The sequence below is a fragment of the Vigna umbellata genome, chromosome 4 (assembly GCF_029865625.1).
Source record: "Vigna umbellata cultivar VRB3 chromosome 4, Vumbellata_1.0, whole genome shotgun sequence".
Classification (NCBI taxonomy): Eukaryota; Viridiplantae; Streptophyta; class Magnoliopsida; order Fabales; family Fabaceae; genus Vigna; species Vigna umbellata.
In genome coordinates this window covers 21,998,923-22,014,791 of record NC_142168.1, presented here as the reverse complement: position 1 = coordinate 22,014,791, position 15,869 = coordinate 21,998,923, and the positions used below count along the sequence as shown (strand labels likewise).

At 37.8% G+C, this 15,869-nt stretch overlaps 1 long non-coding RNA gene across 4 annotated transcripts; it reads right to left on the bottom strand.

Annotated features, from left to right (window-relative positions):
• Positions 1 to 3,740: 3,740 nt before the first annotated feature.
• LOC124845960 (uncharacterized) lies at positions 3,741 to 6,716 on the bottom strand. Of its 4 annotated transcripts, none has more exons than XR_015785776.1 (6): positions 6,410 to 6,716; positions 6,206 to 6,310; positions 5,640 to 5,742; positions 4,759 to 4,806; positions 4,280 to 4,365; positions 3,741 to 4,007 (listed from the first exon to the last, which is right to left on the bottom strand). It is a non-coding gene; the product is annotated as an uncharacterized LOC124845960 (long non-coding RNA). The 4 variants fall into 4 exon arrangements; XR_015785777.1 differs by having other exon boundaries at positions 5,640 to 5,729; positions 6,410 to 6,712; XR_015785779.1 differs by lacking the exon at positions 4,759 to 4,806 and having other exon boundaries at positions 5,640 to 5,729; positions 6,410 to 6,713.
• Between the last annotated feature and the right edge of the window lie 9,153 nt (positions 6,717 to 15,869).

Below are 15,869 nucleotides of genomic sequence, written 5' to 3'. Positions count from 1 at the left end.
ATTCATCTATAATATTGCTTTTATCTTTGTTTTTCTTATTTTTTATTTCACGATGGTTATTAGTTAGTTTGCTAATTGACATATCACCATTTAGTAGAAAAGATTTGCCAAAAAATAAATATCTTGAACATAAAGAAAATCCATAAATATTTCAGAAAATACTTACCGAACAAGAAAATATATAAAAAAGAGATAGGAAACAAAAAGTAATTTTTTATTACATATACCAAATAAAAATCAGAATGTATTTCAAATCTAAAAAAACACATTTAAAGCCAAAATTTGTATAAACATAAACGATTGTATATACAAATATGTTTTTATATTAATACATCATAATTATTGTTACTGATTATCAAGATATTATTTAGTTAAAAAAATCAATAACATCAAATTTTAATTTGTCATTCACTATTTATTAGTATTTATGTTTTGTTGTTTTTACTTTTGGCGAAATTAATTATTTGTTTAATTTTTGGGAGAGGAAATCTGGATTATAGGTGTGAGAAGAAATGTTATTATTGTTTAAGATCGAAAGGGTTGTGATTTGGAGAAAAGAGCTACTTCACTTGGATTTGGAGAAAGATAATCGAAGAAGGTTTTATCACATTTATTTTCTTTAAAAGTTTCTTTCTTGTCTATTTTTATTTTGTAACGATTGTTGAACTCCTTTGGGCTTGAGGAAGCCCATTGTGATTGAGACGTTATTTCCACGGGTGTTGCTCCCTCCACCACCACAGTCTTCTCCCTCCACCTCCCCTTTACTATTTTGTCCCTCAGTAAAATTTTATTTTTAGAATTATTGTTTTTTAATTTTACTCATTTATAACATATTTCACTGATAACCTACGTAGTTCCTTGTATGAGTAAAATATTTTTCTGCAAAGCTCAGTGATCGTGAAAAGAATTATCAAGCAATCTTCCTCTTGCTTTCGGTGCAGTACGTGGTGCAGTGCGTTTGTGGTGTAATGTGCTTGTCGTGGTTCCTCTCCAGGTACGTAGTCATAATCCTTCCAGTAATCCTAAACCCTAAACCCTAAACCCTTCCAATAATCCTTCCAATAATCTTTCCAATAATCCTTTAACCCTAAAACGTAAAATGAAAACGAAGCTTAAACGGATGACATCCTTCAACGGATGTCAACATCCGTTTAAGGCAAAACGGATGTCGACATCCGTTTCGCCTTAAACGGATGTTGACATCCGTTGAAGGATGTCATCCGTTTAAGCTTTGTTTTAATTTTATGTTTTTGTTATTATTTTATTAGATATTTTAATATTTTGATTTATTATTTTTGAATATCTTTTTAATGTATTTTAATAATGTATATTTATATTAGTTTATATTTAAATATTAAAATATTAAAATAATAAAATAATAAAAATAAAAAATTTTAAAACTTTAAGGATATAATTGGAATTAAAGATAATTGGGGAGGTGGAGGGAGAAGGGTGTGGAGGTGGAGGGAGCAACACCCTATTTCCACATAAGAGAATGATTCCTCTCAATTCAAAAGTGAGACTGGGTTGGTCTCCCAATCCCTTATATATATATATATATATATATATATATATATATATATATATAGTAAGATAGATTTAATTCTAAAAATATTCTTTTTTAAATTTTAGTTAATTAATATTTCTAATTTGATAATATGAGAAGATTATAACATTTATACATTAAATTAATAAATCAAAATTAAAAAATTAGAATTTAATCTGTAAACTTTTTTCAATTAAATTATATATTATATCTATATCATTCAACTAACACAATGTAAAAATTTTAATCATTTACATCAGTTTTTTTATTTAAATTATAAAAATTGTATTCAATTTTCTTTATAAACACGCCCTTGTTTTTCTTCTCACGGCAATAGGTATAAATGCGCACTTTCTTTCTATTAAAAAACCGCATCATAAGATCTCCATCGTATGAGATGGGTATATTTCCAATGGATATTTTGTATAACAAATAAACTGTGGAAACAGTTCATCTTTTTGAGTTTAACATATAAAGTAGAGCACATTATTCTTCACTTTCCGACTCATGCTAGCTTAGTCATTATGGCTTCTTTTATATACTAATTATAGCTTATTAACAAATAATAGGTAAAAACATGGAAAATAAATGTCAATTTTTCAGTCAACCCTAACCCAATAAAATATTTAGTAACATGACAGATTTTTGTTTTACTAGCAAACAACTTACTTATAAATTTTGATAACAATAATTATTGAGAAATTTTCACTAAAAAAAATTGTTATCTATAACAAAAATTAATTAGAAAGTTACAAAATCGATAAATAACACAATATTACCTATTCATTATTTACGGACAAAAACTCATAAATAAAATAATCATAATAAATATTACTTATAAATTTATTTATATAATTATTTGTGGATTTATTTATATAGAAAAAATGTATGGAATTATTTATTAATTTATTCATAAATAATTATCTATAAATAAACCTATATGTAAATATATATATATATATATATATATATATATATATATATATATATATATATATATATATATATATATATATATATATATATATATATATATATATATATATATATAACTTGCATGTTTTTTAGTTGGTACATTTAAGCAATGTGTACCGAGTTTTAGAAAATAAAAATATCTTCATATATTATGAATTTTAAGTTTTAAGATCAAGGGTATTTGAATAATTTTTATTTTCAAAACTAAAAAAAACAAGAAACCTCCAAACCCTTACTCATCTCCCTCATTCCTCTCAACCATTTTTCTTTCATCTCTCACTCCAACATTTTCCTTGTCATTAGTCCCAACTGAAAAAAAAAAATCAGAAACACTCATTATTAAACAATTTCTTATAAAAAATGATTTTATAACGAGTTTTTATTTTATAATTTTTGTCTTATCTAATTTTCATAAGTATAATGACATAGGAAAAAAAATAGTAATTAGCCTAGAAAAAACCAGAAATACTCACAGTTAAACAATTTCTTACAAAAAATGATTTTATAATGAGTTTTCATTTTATAATTTTTGTCTTATATAATTTTATCTAATTTTCACCAGCATAATGACATCAAAGGAATTGGCTTAGAAAAAATCAGAAACATTCGTTGTTAAACAATTTCTTATAAAAACTGATTTTATAATGAATTTTCATTTTATAATTTGTCTTATCTAATTTTATCTAATTTTCACAAGCATAATGACATCCGAAGAAATTGGTAATTGGCTTCAAGGATTTTTTTGTTAGAGATGATGATTCAACATATGTAGATGATGAAATTAGAGAGGTTAGTGAAGATGATAAAATTGAAGAGATATTGAATAAACCTTTGCCTAAAGGTGAATATGCCAATTATTCACCTCTTTACAAAGGCAAATTGTTTAACGCCAAATGTTTCTGATTTTTTCACTTAGCTACAGTAGAGATGACAGAAAAAATGTTAGAGCAAGAGAGATGAAAGAGAAAGAGTTGAGAGAAATGAGAGAGGTGAATAAGGGTTTGGAAGGTTTCTTGTTTTTTTATTTTTTATTTTGAGAATAAAATTACCTTAACCTTAAAACTTAGAATACATAATATACGAGAGTATTTTTGTCTACTAAAACCCGATACACATTACTAAAATGTACCAACTGAAAAAACAAGCTTTCGCAAGTTAACAAATCCCATATATATATATATATATATATATATATATATATATATATATATATATATATATATATATATATATATATGATCATTTTAATATCAGACTAGTTTTTCCTAATATAATTATTTTATACTAAACTTATTGAATTTTTTTATAAAGTTGAAATAATTATTATACTAACACAAATGAAGAGAATTTATGATATATAACGCCTTCTTGGAGCATTCCCAACAAATCATTCCCATAATAGTTTTCCAATCTCCAGAGTCTTTTCTACTTTGTGTGATCTCTCCATCAGCAGCAGAGTCTTCACCTCCATCTTCAAACACTTAACCTACGCACACAAATGACGAGATTTAACTGAATACATGTTCTGTTTTAACCCCAATTACTGTTTCTAAAGAATCAAAACTCGTTTATCATTTTAGCAGTTCAGCAAGTAATTTTTTTTCTCTGTTGTTTTAAAATTTTGATTTTGCAGAATTTTCATTTATCCATTACAAGTGACAATTAGTCAACAGGTAAAAGAAAAATATCCAAAAATTTCAACACATACGTCATATATCTATAATAGCTTTACAACAAAAATATATTAGATTATCACACCTCAACATATTTCCCGACAAACCACATGTATTTTGACTAGTGACCACAGTCAAACATTATTCAATAGTTGATCACCTATGCATAACCTGCAGTCAAACGAAACAAAATTCAAAACAATAAATCTAATAATTGTCTGCATTTCAAAACAACAATTTTTATGATAAACTCGCATAATTAAGATTAAGACTAATACACCTAATGGAAGGAGATAGAAGCCTAATAAGTACTAAATTTTGCTGGTAATGGCATGTATACAAGAGATAAATAAGTACAAAAAAATTTGTGTTCACCGTCTGTTCAATAATTTCACACCTGCACCTTGCCAACACAATCAATCATATTAAATGTTTCACGGTTGATTAGGAAGGAAGCATGATGAACATATAATTTAACCAATGATGGTAACAAGCCATCAATGCAATCAAATGATCATATAAACAACAAAGCTGTGGTTGACGAATGTAAATCAACTATTATACCTTTAAAGGCTTGGCAGCAACTTTTGGGTGCTGCTGAACAGAGACATCCTGTATATGCCCAGAATGTGAGCTATTATTTTGTACAGAAAAGTAAAATAGTACATCTTCAAGAGTTTAATTTTCCTTTGTTATGAGTAGTCTCAACCAATAAGAAATCATTCTTGACATAACTCTCAAGATAGTTATGATCAAAATTAACAAATTTATCATGCATAGCAGTTTGTAACTAAATGAAAGTACAAAATTTAGAATTCAATCAGAGACATTATAGCTGTGTACACTATTTATTAATTTTTCACGCTAAGCTACACAAGTTATATATATATATATATTACCCGAGTTGAAATTAACAAGGTAAAAAGAAATATTATTTAGCTTGATATAAAAGAAGACAATAACAATGATTTAAAATATTAAGCTAGGGTGAATGAAGCATTCTTAGTGGTAGTTGAATGATCAGAAGAGTACAATCACAAGTATTTTCATCGTCAAGATCAAAGAAATATTTTTCATTCTTAGCCATAACTTTCTTAATACTCTACTGTCATATAAATATCAAGTAAACAATTCTTCTCTTACAATGAGTAATACTAAGACTATTTAGTAAAGTAGACATGTGAGAGAAAATATATTGCGAGCATCAGATCCTCTGTCCATGATACTCAACTAAATTCCAAATAATAAGTGCCTAATATTGTCAGAACAAGGCAAAAGCTTAAGAAATTTCACAATGAGTCAGATAAAGTGCTACAAGAGTATACCGAACCTTTGTTATTACACCGATTATTCTATTACCTATAATGGGAACAAGAACCTTTAAAAATCCAATTAAAGAGGTACGAAAAGATTGAACTTTCAAACACATGAAAGCAAAAACTCACCATCAGAATCAACAACTCCTGTCATCTGAAAAGCATCTGAAATAGCCAAATCTGAATTTGTCTGAGACACCTGTGTTCCCTCCTGCTTCCCTATCAGTTTCAGCTTACAGTAAGCGAGTGAACATATATAAGTCAATAGAAGGTTCAAAGGGATTAAACTAGTACACAATAACTTATCAATACATCACTAGCAACGTATTACATTCTATATAGATGCAAATAATGTCTCAAATTTAACCACATTTCAAGCTTAAAGCATAGAAATCACTTTAAGTAGATAATGGTCATGGAGGTAATCAACGCTCCACTCTTCAAGAAGAATACTGTTGCTGGTGGGCTAAGGAAATAGACAACCAATGTGTATGTGAAATTTCGAAGCCTTGAAATAGGCATAACACAAACAATTAGGTGAAAAACAGAAAATTTAGTTAATATGACAACATTGATAGCATCGCTTTTCTTTCATGCTTTAACTCTAAATTTTCATCTTCAAACTTAACTCCATATATAGATTCTCTTCGAGTATCATCTCTAGCAAATTTGGGTTGGGCTACAACGAAATATACCTTAATACCACTCCGATTCTTCCCAAACCACAACACCTTTGTCTCAATCCAGCTCTGGTAACAATGCAACAATGTCTTGCAAACCGAACCAAACAGCGTAATGTGCTAATGAAAGAATGAAAAGAGGGATTATGGTTTTTGTGTTTTAGGAATTTAGGGTTTTAGGGATTACTAGCTATATGAATGAAGAGAGGAATTACTTACCATATCAACGAACTATGTGAGCATCACCATCAGAGCGAGAAGAAGAATTTGGTGATCGTCGTCAGCAACGAACCTATGACTGAACACGACACAATTATGAGTGAGATGAGAATGAGTTGAGACAACGGTGAGTGAACGAACAAGATTAGGGTGTGAGGTCAGAGTGAGAGACAGTGAACGACGACACAAGTGAGTGGTTCGTGAGTTAATGTTCTTCGGGATGAACTCTCTGAACTCAAGTTCAAGAAGTGAGAAAATTTTGAGGAGAGGATTACCTAAAAGAGGAAAAAGAATTTCTGGGTATGTAAAATCAGTAAGTAATGTTTTTTACTTGGTATATCAGTGGATTTTGTTCTTTGCAAATTTTCTTGTCCTATTTCATATACCAATTTTACATATGGAAAATCAGTAAAAAAAAAATTTGTATGTAACTTAGTTTTAGAAATTGTATATAATACTTACATTACTTACAAATTAAAATTTATATATAAATATATGTAGATAACTCACATTTTTCGTATAATATTTTCTACTTGTATGTAAATTTTATCAACAAATATTTTATTAATGAATTTTTAAAAGTAGATAAACAGTTAATTTTTATGTACCAATAGATTAAAGCCGAATTTTATTCGTTAGTAAAAAAATGAATTTCTTATAACGTATGAAAAAAAATTCTTTAAGAATTTAGAAAAAGTATTTCTTGATGACAAGAAGAAGAACATAAATATTTTTAAAATATTGTTTGAATTGGAAAATTACATAGCCTCATGTTTTCTAAAGCTTATTTTAGGATTGGGTAGGAGTAAAGGATGTGTATCAAATACAGTTAATTCAGAATTCAACTCTCTTGAAAACAAGACTTAGATACTCATATAAAGAAACAAATATAACTCTGCAAATCACTTTTGAGATTAATTGAAGTTGTATAAGAGTATGAAAATAGTTGAAAGTGATCATGCTGTTCTCAAAGAACATAAATGACTCTAATGAGAGAATGTTTCTTTGGTTCAGACGCTTTTTTCATGTTCTTTGATTCACCACATATCAGATACACCGTTGTGTTCTTGACCATCAATCCATTACCGAAAATCACAAAAATCTCCACATGGTCTCCAGATTCTAAATTTGACATGATGCCATGTCAATCTTCATCTTTAAAGGAAATTACTGTGCCATGGTTGTGTATCTGGAATGTACACTTTGTGTAATTAACAATTACGACAGTAGTAAATTCAACTTCAATGATCTTAGGAGTTGATAAATAAACAACACACAAAATCATTCCTTTCATATCACGATCTTGAGTCACAACGAAAGAAATTGACTGTCCCTCACCCATATGGGCCAAACAATAAGGATCATTGACAGATAAAGGTTTAACTCACTCACAATAAACATTTGACAACTTGTAAATTCTAGAAAATTGTAAAAACACATATATGATTATATCTTTAGTAACATATATGATTTAATATGTACACTAGTAGTGACCACTGAATCTTCAACTTTCATAATAGGTATTAAACCTTATGGGTTTCAATAGTTCTAATATTCTTAATGCGTATTAATTAGAAATATTTTTTTTTCTTAAAAATGGGAAATCACTTATTTGTACTTCCAAAATTGGAAGTACGAATTTTGTGATGATAATTCATTTAATTTAAATCTAATTAATTTCTTTTTATTTTGACAAACAATTTTTTATATCTTAACTCTTTCAATTTCATGTCATAATGAAGATGACAAAGAAAGTGACAAGATGAAAGAGCAAAAGGACTTATTATAATAGTACCTAAAATCCTAAAATGAAAGATAATTATTGAGTTAAAAATCGACAAGCATGATCTTATTATGATATATAATTATTTATATTCTGTTGGTTTATTGATGTCTAAATTTTTATTGTGATTAGTTATTGTACCAGTAGAGACCGAGCAGCATATAGATTGGACGTCCGTATGGTCAATGACTACTTAATTATGCGACTTTGCCACTCGTCATCCGGAGGGGCCGAGTAACGTATAGACTGGACGTTCGTATGGCCAGTGATTACCCAATCACGCAACTTTGCCGCTCGCCATCCGGATGAACAACAACTTATATGAGTCGGTCGGCTGTAAGACCAAATATCAGGAGGTCGGCCGGTCCTACTGCCAGTTGACCAGATTAGGATTAAGATTAAGGTAAGTAGTTGCTAAAAGCTATTAGGCCAAAGTTGGGCCGTGATTAACTTTTCATTAATTCCAAGCCCATAACAAAAACTGTAAATACAGGTCAAAGGTCTCGGTAGGAAGGAGCATTTAATGAACATTTATTACTGTTCTATTGAAAACGCCATTGCTCTCAAACTGACTTTGGTATCGGAGAATCTTTGGCAGGTCTCTCCCACCCGCACGTGGAGGAGTGAAACGAAGAGTAGGAAGCAAGACCGGACGGCCGAGAGACTGGAAGAGAGAAACGTGGAGGTATTAGATGACTCAGCCCCTACAACCGAAACATTTGGCGCCCACCGTGGGGCCGAGTTGCTTTTCAAACCCAATGGTGACCACGAGAAACATGAGCATGGACGATCCAATAGAGATTATCACAATGTTACAGCAGAGGATGGACGAGATGCAGCAACGCCATGAGGAGGAACTTGTGGCCGTCAAGGTCGAGTGTGAGGCACGGATAGCCCGAGAGGTCATTGGGAGGGAAGGCGAGGAAGAGGGAAAAGCCGCCGCGGAGGATCAGGCCAAGCATAATAGCAGACGCAATAAGACCTGGAAGCCGACGGAGTCTAAGGCCGAAGGGAGTAAAGCCAAATCGATACACGCGGAAAGCGCCGCGGAGGATAGGCAGATGGTGGTGAAGCCCGAGCCTTCGTCCACATTATTACTCCTCTTTGTCCAAGCAATCATGGATGTCCATATATCTAAATAGTTCGTTCCGTCACAATTCAAGACGTATAACAGGACCACGGATCCCGAGGCCCACATAAAAACTTTCTCGAACGCGATGGCGTTCAGGACAAGCAATGACGTTATCTGGTGTCGGGCATTTTCATTGTCATTAGAAGGAGAAGCGCTCGAATGGTTCAATTCTCTTCCCCCCAATTCTATAGAGAATTTCACCGGCTTACAACGCCTATTCAACCGGCAGTTTGCCGCTAATAGTACTCAGGACCTGATCGTTTTCGAGCTGGTCACCCTGAAGCAGGGCAAGGAAGAAACGCTGAGAGCGTTTATGGATCGTTATCAGAAGACCGTGTGACGAGTGAAGGGATTGAGCCTAGAACTTACCCTACATTACATCCTCCCCGCCCTCAAGCCAGTACCGTTTAAGGACAGCGTTTGTCAAAGGCATTAACACCATATTAGGTGGCTAATCCGGGCGGGACAACTGAAAAAATACGTTCGAGTTGACCGTCCTCCGACACCCATAGAGCGACCCAGCCCGCGGCAAGCCTATAGGCACGACAGATCTAGAAACAATCGGACCGATCGCCCGCGCTCGGAGCGGTGACGAAGCAAAAGTCGCAGCAGAAGCCGCGATCACCCTCGGCAGGGACACATTAACACCATATTAGGAGGCTTCACCGGGGGACGGTCATCCTCGTCCGCCCGGAAACGCCATGTGCGGGCTCTGCAGTCCGTTCACTCAATGGACAAGACCCGGCGTACGATGCCACCTATCACGTTTTGGGACGACGACTACCATGCCCCTGACCCCGACCAAGACGACCCAATGGTGATAACAACGGAGATCGCCCGGTATGGTGTAAGTAAAGTCCTGGTGGACCAGGGAATTTCGGTGAACATCCTTTACTGGAAAACCTTCCAATAGATGGATATATCGGAGGACCTCATCGTCCCTTATAACGAGCAAATAGTAGGTTTCACAGGTGAAAGGGTAGACACCCGGGGATACGTGGAATTGCGCACCAGGTTGGGGACCGGGCAGTCTAGCAAGGAGAAGAGGGTCCAATATTTGATGGTAGAAGCCAACACCTCGTACAACGTGTTGCTTGGCCGACCGTGCCTCAACGCTTTTGGAGCGATTGTTTTCACTCTCCACCTCACTATGAAATACCCCTCGGAGAAAGGGACCATATGCACTGTCCGAGCGGATCAAAAGACAGCCAGGGAGTGCTACGCCGCTGGCCTTAAGCTTTACACACAACAAGGGAAGAGAATAACGACCGACTCCGAAGTAGCCATGGCCGACCTTGATCCAAGGACGAACACGGAGGACCGGCTGGAACCTATAGGAGAAACGCAGTCCATCCTAATAAGGAAGGACTCTTCCCAAACCACCAACATGGCGCGGGGCTTGGAGCCCGAGTTAGAAAAGGAAATTAGGTCACTCCTATGGAAGAACCGAGACCTGTTCGCGTAGACAGCGGCTGACATGCCGGGGATTCACCCCTCGATCATGTCCCACAAATTGGCATTATTTAAAGAAGCCCGCCCGGTGGCACAGAAAAAACGCCGAATGGGCGAGGAGAAAAGGAAAGTTGTGGAAGAAGAGGTGGGTAAACTAAGAGAGGCTGGTTTCGTCAGGGATGTTACCTACACCACTTGGCTAGCCAATGTGGTAATGGTAAAAATGGCCAGCGGAAAGCGGCGCATGTGTACTGACTACACCGACCTGAATAAGGCCTGCTCGAAGGACTCACACCCCTTACCAAGCATAGATGCTTTGGTAGACGGCGCCTCCGGTTATCGGATGTTGAGCTTCGTATATGCTTACTTGGGGTACAACCAAATACCTATGTACGGGCCAGACCAGGAGAAGACGACCTTCATCATTGAGAGGGCGAACTTCTATTATGAAGTAATGTCTTTCCGCTTCAAGAACACCGGAGCCACCTATCAACGCTTGATGGATAGGACTTTCAGGGAACAGATCGGCCGGTGCATGGGACGCCTAGGTAGACGACATGGTTGTTCGCTCGACGGACGGCGTGGGTCACGTAAAGGATTTGGAGGAGGTGTTTCGCCAAGTCAGGAACTTCAGGATGCGGCTAAACCCATCCAAATGCACATTCGGAGTGGCTATTGGAAAATTCCTAGGTTTCATGCTTACATCCCGGAGGATTAAAGCTAACCCTGACAAATGCGAAGCGGTATTGCAAATGCAAAGCTCGACCACTCTTAAGGAGATTCAAGGACTTATCGGCCGACTCACGGCTAAGGATGGCAAAAAAATCTGCGCTCGTGGATATCTGCGTATAAAATCCGCGACGGATAGTTGATACCCGCGGATATTTACTATCCACAACCCGCGGGTAGCAGATATTTTAATACTCGCTTATAAACGGGTCGGGTGCGGGTATTATACTATCTGACAAAAAAAAAATTTAATTTATATTTTATTAAGTTAAATTTAATTAAAATTAACATTAATTTATATTTTACAAGATTAAATTTAATTAAAATTGAATTTAAATTTATATTTAATTTAATTTATATTATATTATATATATTTTTTAATTATATTTAAATATTATTTTAATAATTTATTAAAATATTTTTTTTAAATATGTGGGTATCCGCGGATATCCACGGGTATCCGCGGGTTTTAAAATACCCGCGGATATTTTTAAAGCGGGTATCCGTGCGGGTAACGGGTGGATTTTTTTTTGTCGGGTCGGGTTGCGGGTAGGCACTATACGTGCCCGACCCGACCTGTTGCCATCTCTACTCACGGCCTTATCGCGATTCATCCCAAGGCTTGCTGAAAGGGTCAGACCTTTCTTGTGGAAGATGAGAAAGGGATCCGGCTCCGTATGGGATACCAAATGTGAGCAGGCGTTTCAGGACGTCAAGACCATCCTGCTGAATCCACCAATGATGAACCGCCCCACGCCGGGAGAAGATCTGCAGATCTGTTTGGGCGTATCAGAGTCGGCCATTAGCGTTGTGCTAACACAAGAGTGGCCCCAATCAAGGCTCGTATACTTCTTCAGCCGCACACTTATGGACGCCGAAACTCGCTATCAGCAAGTGGAAAAGGTGGCATTGGCTTTGTTAAACGCATCCAAAAGGCTCCGACCGCACTTCCAAAGTCACCAGGTGATTGTCAGAACCGATTTCCCAATTTCTAAAATGCTCAGGAAACTAGATCTGGCGGGCGCATGGTGGCTTGGGCGGTGGAACTATCGGAGTTTGGCCTACGCTACGAACCCAGGGGGATCGATCAAGGGCAAACACTTGGCTGATTTTGCGACGAAGTTACCCCACACAGTCCAAGATGAATGGAGCCTGTACGTCGATGGAGCTTCCGGGAGATCGATAAGTGGGGCGGGCGTAGTGCTGGAAGGCCCGAACGGATTCCTATTAGAACATTCTTTGATATTCAAGTTCAAGGTATCCAATATTCAGGCAGAATACGAAGCCCTGGTCGCCGTCCTAGAATTGGCAAGGGACATGGGAGCTCGCAAGGTCGTGTGCTGGACGAATTCCCAATTGGTCGTGGGCCAGATGAACGACAATTTCCAAGTGAAAGAGGAACAATTGATGCGGTACTTCCATTGAGCAACAGAACTGGTGAAATCATCCGACAAAGTTGACATTCAACACATCCCCCGTGAAGATAATACCCGGGCGAATATGGTATCCAAGCTCAGCACGGAAAAGGAAAAAGAGCAGTTAATGATAGTCGTACGTCAAGTACTGCTGCAACCCTCAATCGAATGCTTGGCGGTGTCGAACGATGAAGGGGATTGGCGATCGGAGATCCGGGGCTTAATGTCCCGACAGGACGACGGACGACCCATCGAACCGGCAGAAGCGAAGAGGATCGCCCGCTACCTCCTTGTGGGCGACGACCTATACAAAAGAGGGTTCTCCACCCCCTCCTCAAGTGCCTGGGGAAACAGGAAGCACGCTACGTGATGGATGAACTCCACAACGGAATCTACGATTTCCACACCGGATGGCGAGCTTTGAAAGCCCGGGTACTGAGAGCGAGGTACTATTGGCCGACCATGGAAGTGGATACAAAGACGTTCGTCCAAAAGTGCCTTAGTTGTCAAGCGCACGCTAATAACACCCATCTGCCGCCCCATACCTTACATACGATAACGTCGCCGTGGCCGTTCACTCAATGGGGCATGGATATCGTTGGACCATTTCCCAAAGGTCGGGCCCAGAAGAATTCCTCCTTGTAGTAGTGGACTATTTTACAAAGTGGGTGGAGGCCGAACCTTTAGCGACCATAACGGCATCCCAAGTCCAAAAATTATGTTGGAAGTTGGTATGTCGATTTGGTCTTACTCGGACAATCATCACGGATAACGGCCGAAAATTCATTGATAAAAAATTGGTCGAATTTTCATAAACTTGGGAATTAAGCACGTCACCAGTTCGGTGGAGCACCCACAGACGAACGGTCAGGTAGAGGCCATGAACAAAACCGTGGTGGTCGAGCTAAAGAGGAGATTGGGGAGAGGAAGGGAGCTTGGGTCGATGAGTTACCAGAAGTATTATGGGCATACCGATGCACACCCCATGGAACGATCAAAGAGACCCCTTTTAACTTGACGTATGACATTGACGCCATGTTACCAGTTGAACTGGGGGAGCCCTCATTACGGCATCAAGTAGAGGACCTACAGTTGAACGACCAAGAGTTGCGAGTGTAGCTGGATTCTCTGGATGAACGGAGGAACCAGGCGACACTAAGAGCTGAAGCGTGCAAACGCATGGTGGAAAAAAAGTATAACTCCAAAGTTCGACCGAGGAGTCTTCAGGAAGGTGACTTAGTATGGAGGAAGGTTGGAGAGGCTCGCCGAGTGACCACTCACGGCAAATTGGCAGCAAAGTGTGAAGGGGCTTTCCGGGTGATAGAAGCACTGGGAAATGGAGCATACAGACTTCAACATGCAGACGGACAATCGATTCCAAACACTTGGAACGCCACACATTTAAAGTTTTATTTCAGTTGAATTATTCTTAGAAATTGTATGTTCATTTTCATCGATTAATACAGTGACAGGACGTCCGTCTCCTCCCAAGACTAATCTTACTAAGCACGAGGAAAGCACATCCAAAAAGAACAAGTTGATGAATGGAGAGTTCCCCCAGGAACCATTGTCAACTTGGCCGGACGGTAAACGGAGAGTTCTTTCCGAAGAACCACTGCCGTCCAACCATCCAAAAAGACCAAGTTGATGAACGGGGAGTTCCCCCGGGAACCACTGTCAACTTGGCCTGACGGTGAACAGAGAGTTATTTCCGAAGAACCACTGTCGTCCGAGCATCCAAAAAGAACAAGTTGATGAACAAAGTTCCCCCAGCAACCACTGTCCACTTGGCCGGACGGTGAACGGAGAGTTCTTTCCGAAGAACCACTATCGTCCGAGCATTCAAGAAAAACAAGTTGATGAACGGAGAGTTCCCCTGGAAACTACTATCAACTTGGCCGAACAGTGAACGGAGAGTTCTTTCCAAAGAACCACTATCGTCCGAGCATCCAAAAAGACCAAGTTGATGAATGGAGAATTCCCCCGGGAACAACTGTTAACTTGGCCGATCAACGAGACATTAAAATAAATCAATAGCAAACCGGAAAAATAAAATCCAAACAACCGGGTGAATAAAAAAGATTGTATTCATTAACAAAGGAATGCACCAAAATCACCATTAGAGTGGGTAAAGGGACGACCTGGCCAACATCTCGACAATTCGAGATGTTGGATGGATGGCCTCACGAATACATCAAAAAGTCTAAAAAAAATCCCTAAAGCTAAAAAATAAAGGCAATCAACTATCGCCATCCTCCGCCTCGTCATCCACGTCCTCGACCTCCACTGCTTAATCAGATACCACGACATCGGGAGGCCCTTCAATCTCTGGCTCCTCGCCATCGAAGACATTTTTCTCGATGTCGAAGCCCAAGGCAAAGGGTTCCTGAATACTAGCGAGGACAAACGCCTGATGAAGGGCCTTGTTGAAACCCTCCTCATGCTCGAAGACGATACCCGCCTCCAGTTCGGATATCTTCTCCTTCGCCCTAGCAAGATCATCGGTCAGAACTGGATTCGACCAAAGAAGCCCATTCTCAGAGTTCTTCTGACGGTAGACCTTCACCTTCAATTGGCTGCACTCTTCCATGAGCCGTTCATAGTCGTTCCGGGTTCCGGTCAGACGGTCATTCGCATTGGCCGACTCCTTCTTGGCCTTTCAAAGGTCGGCCTCCAACTGTTCGATCTTTTTGTCATAGTCGTCATGGGTCAAGATCATCTCATCCATGGCCGATCGGAGAGAGGCGAAGTTCTTCTTCTCTGCTAGGAGTTTAACACGAACGACGTCCAAACCCCGGTGATCAGCGAACTCCCTTAGATACCAAACGAGGGAAGCCGCCCGAGTGGACATCTCCAACATAGCATTGGTCAGCTCCACTTCAGATAGCGGCTCGATCAGAGGTCACTAAGAAGACCACATGTGGAATTTCATCCGGTCACTCATGTTGA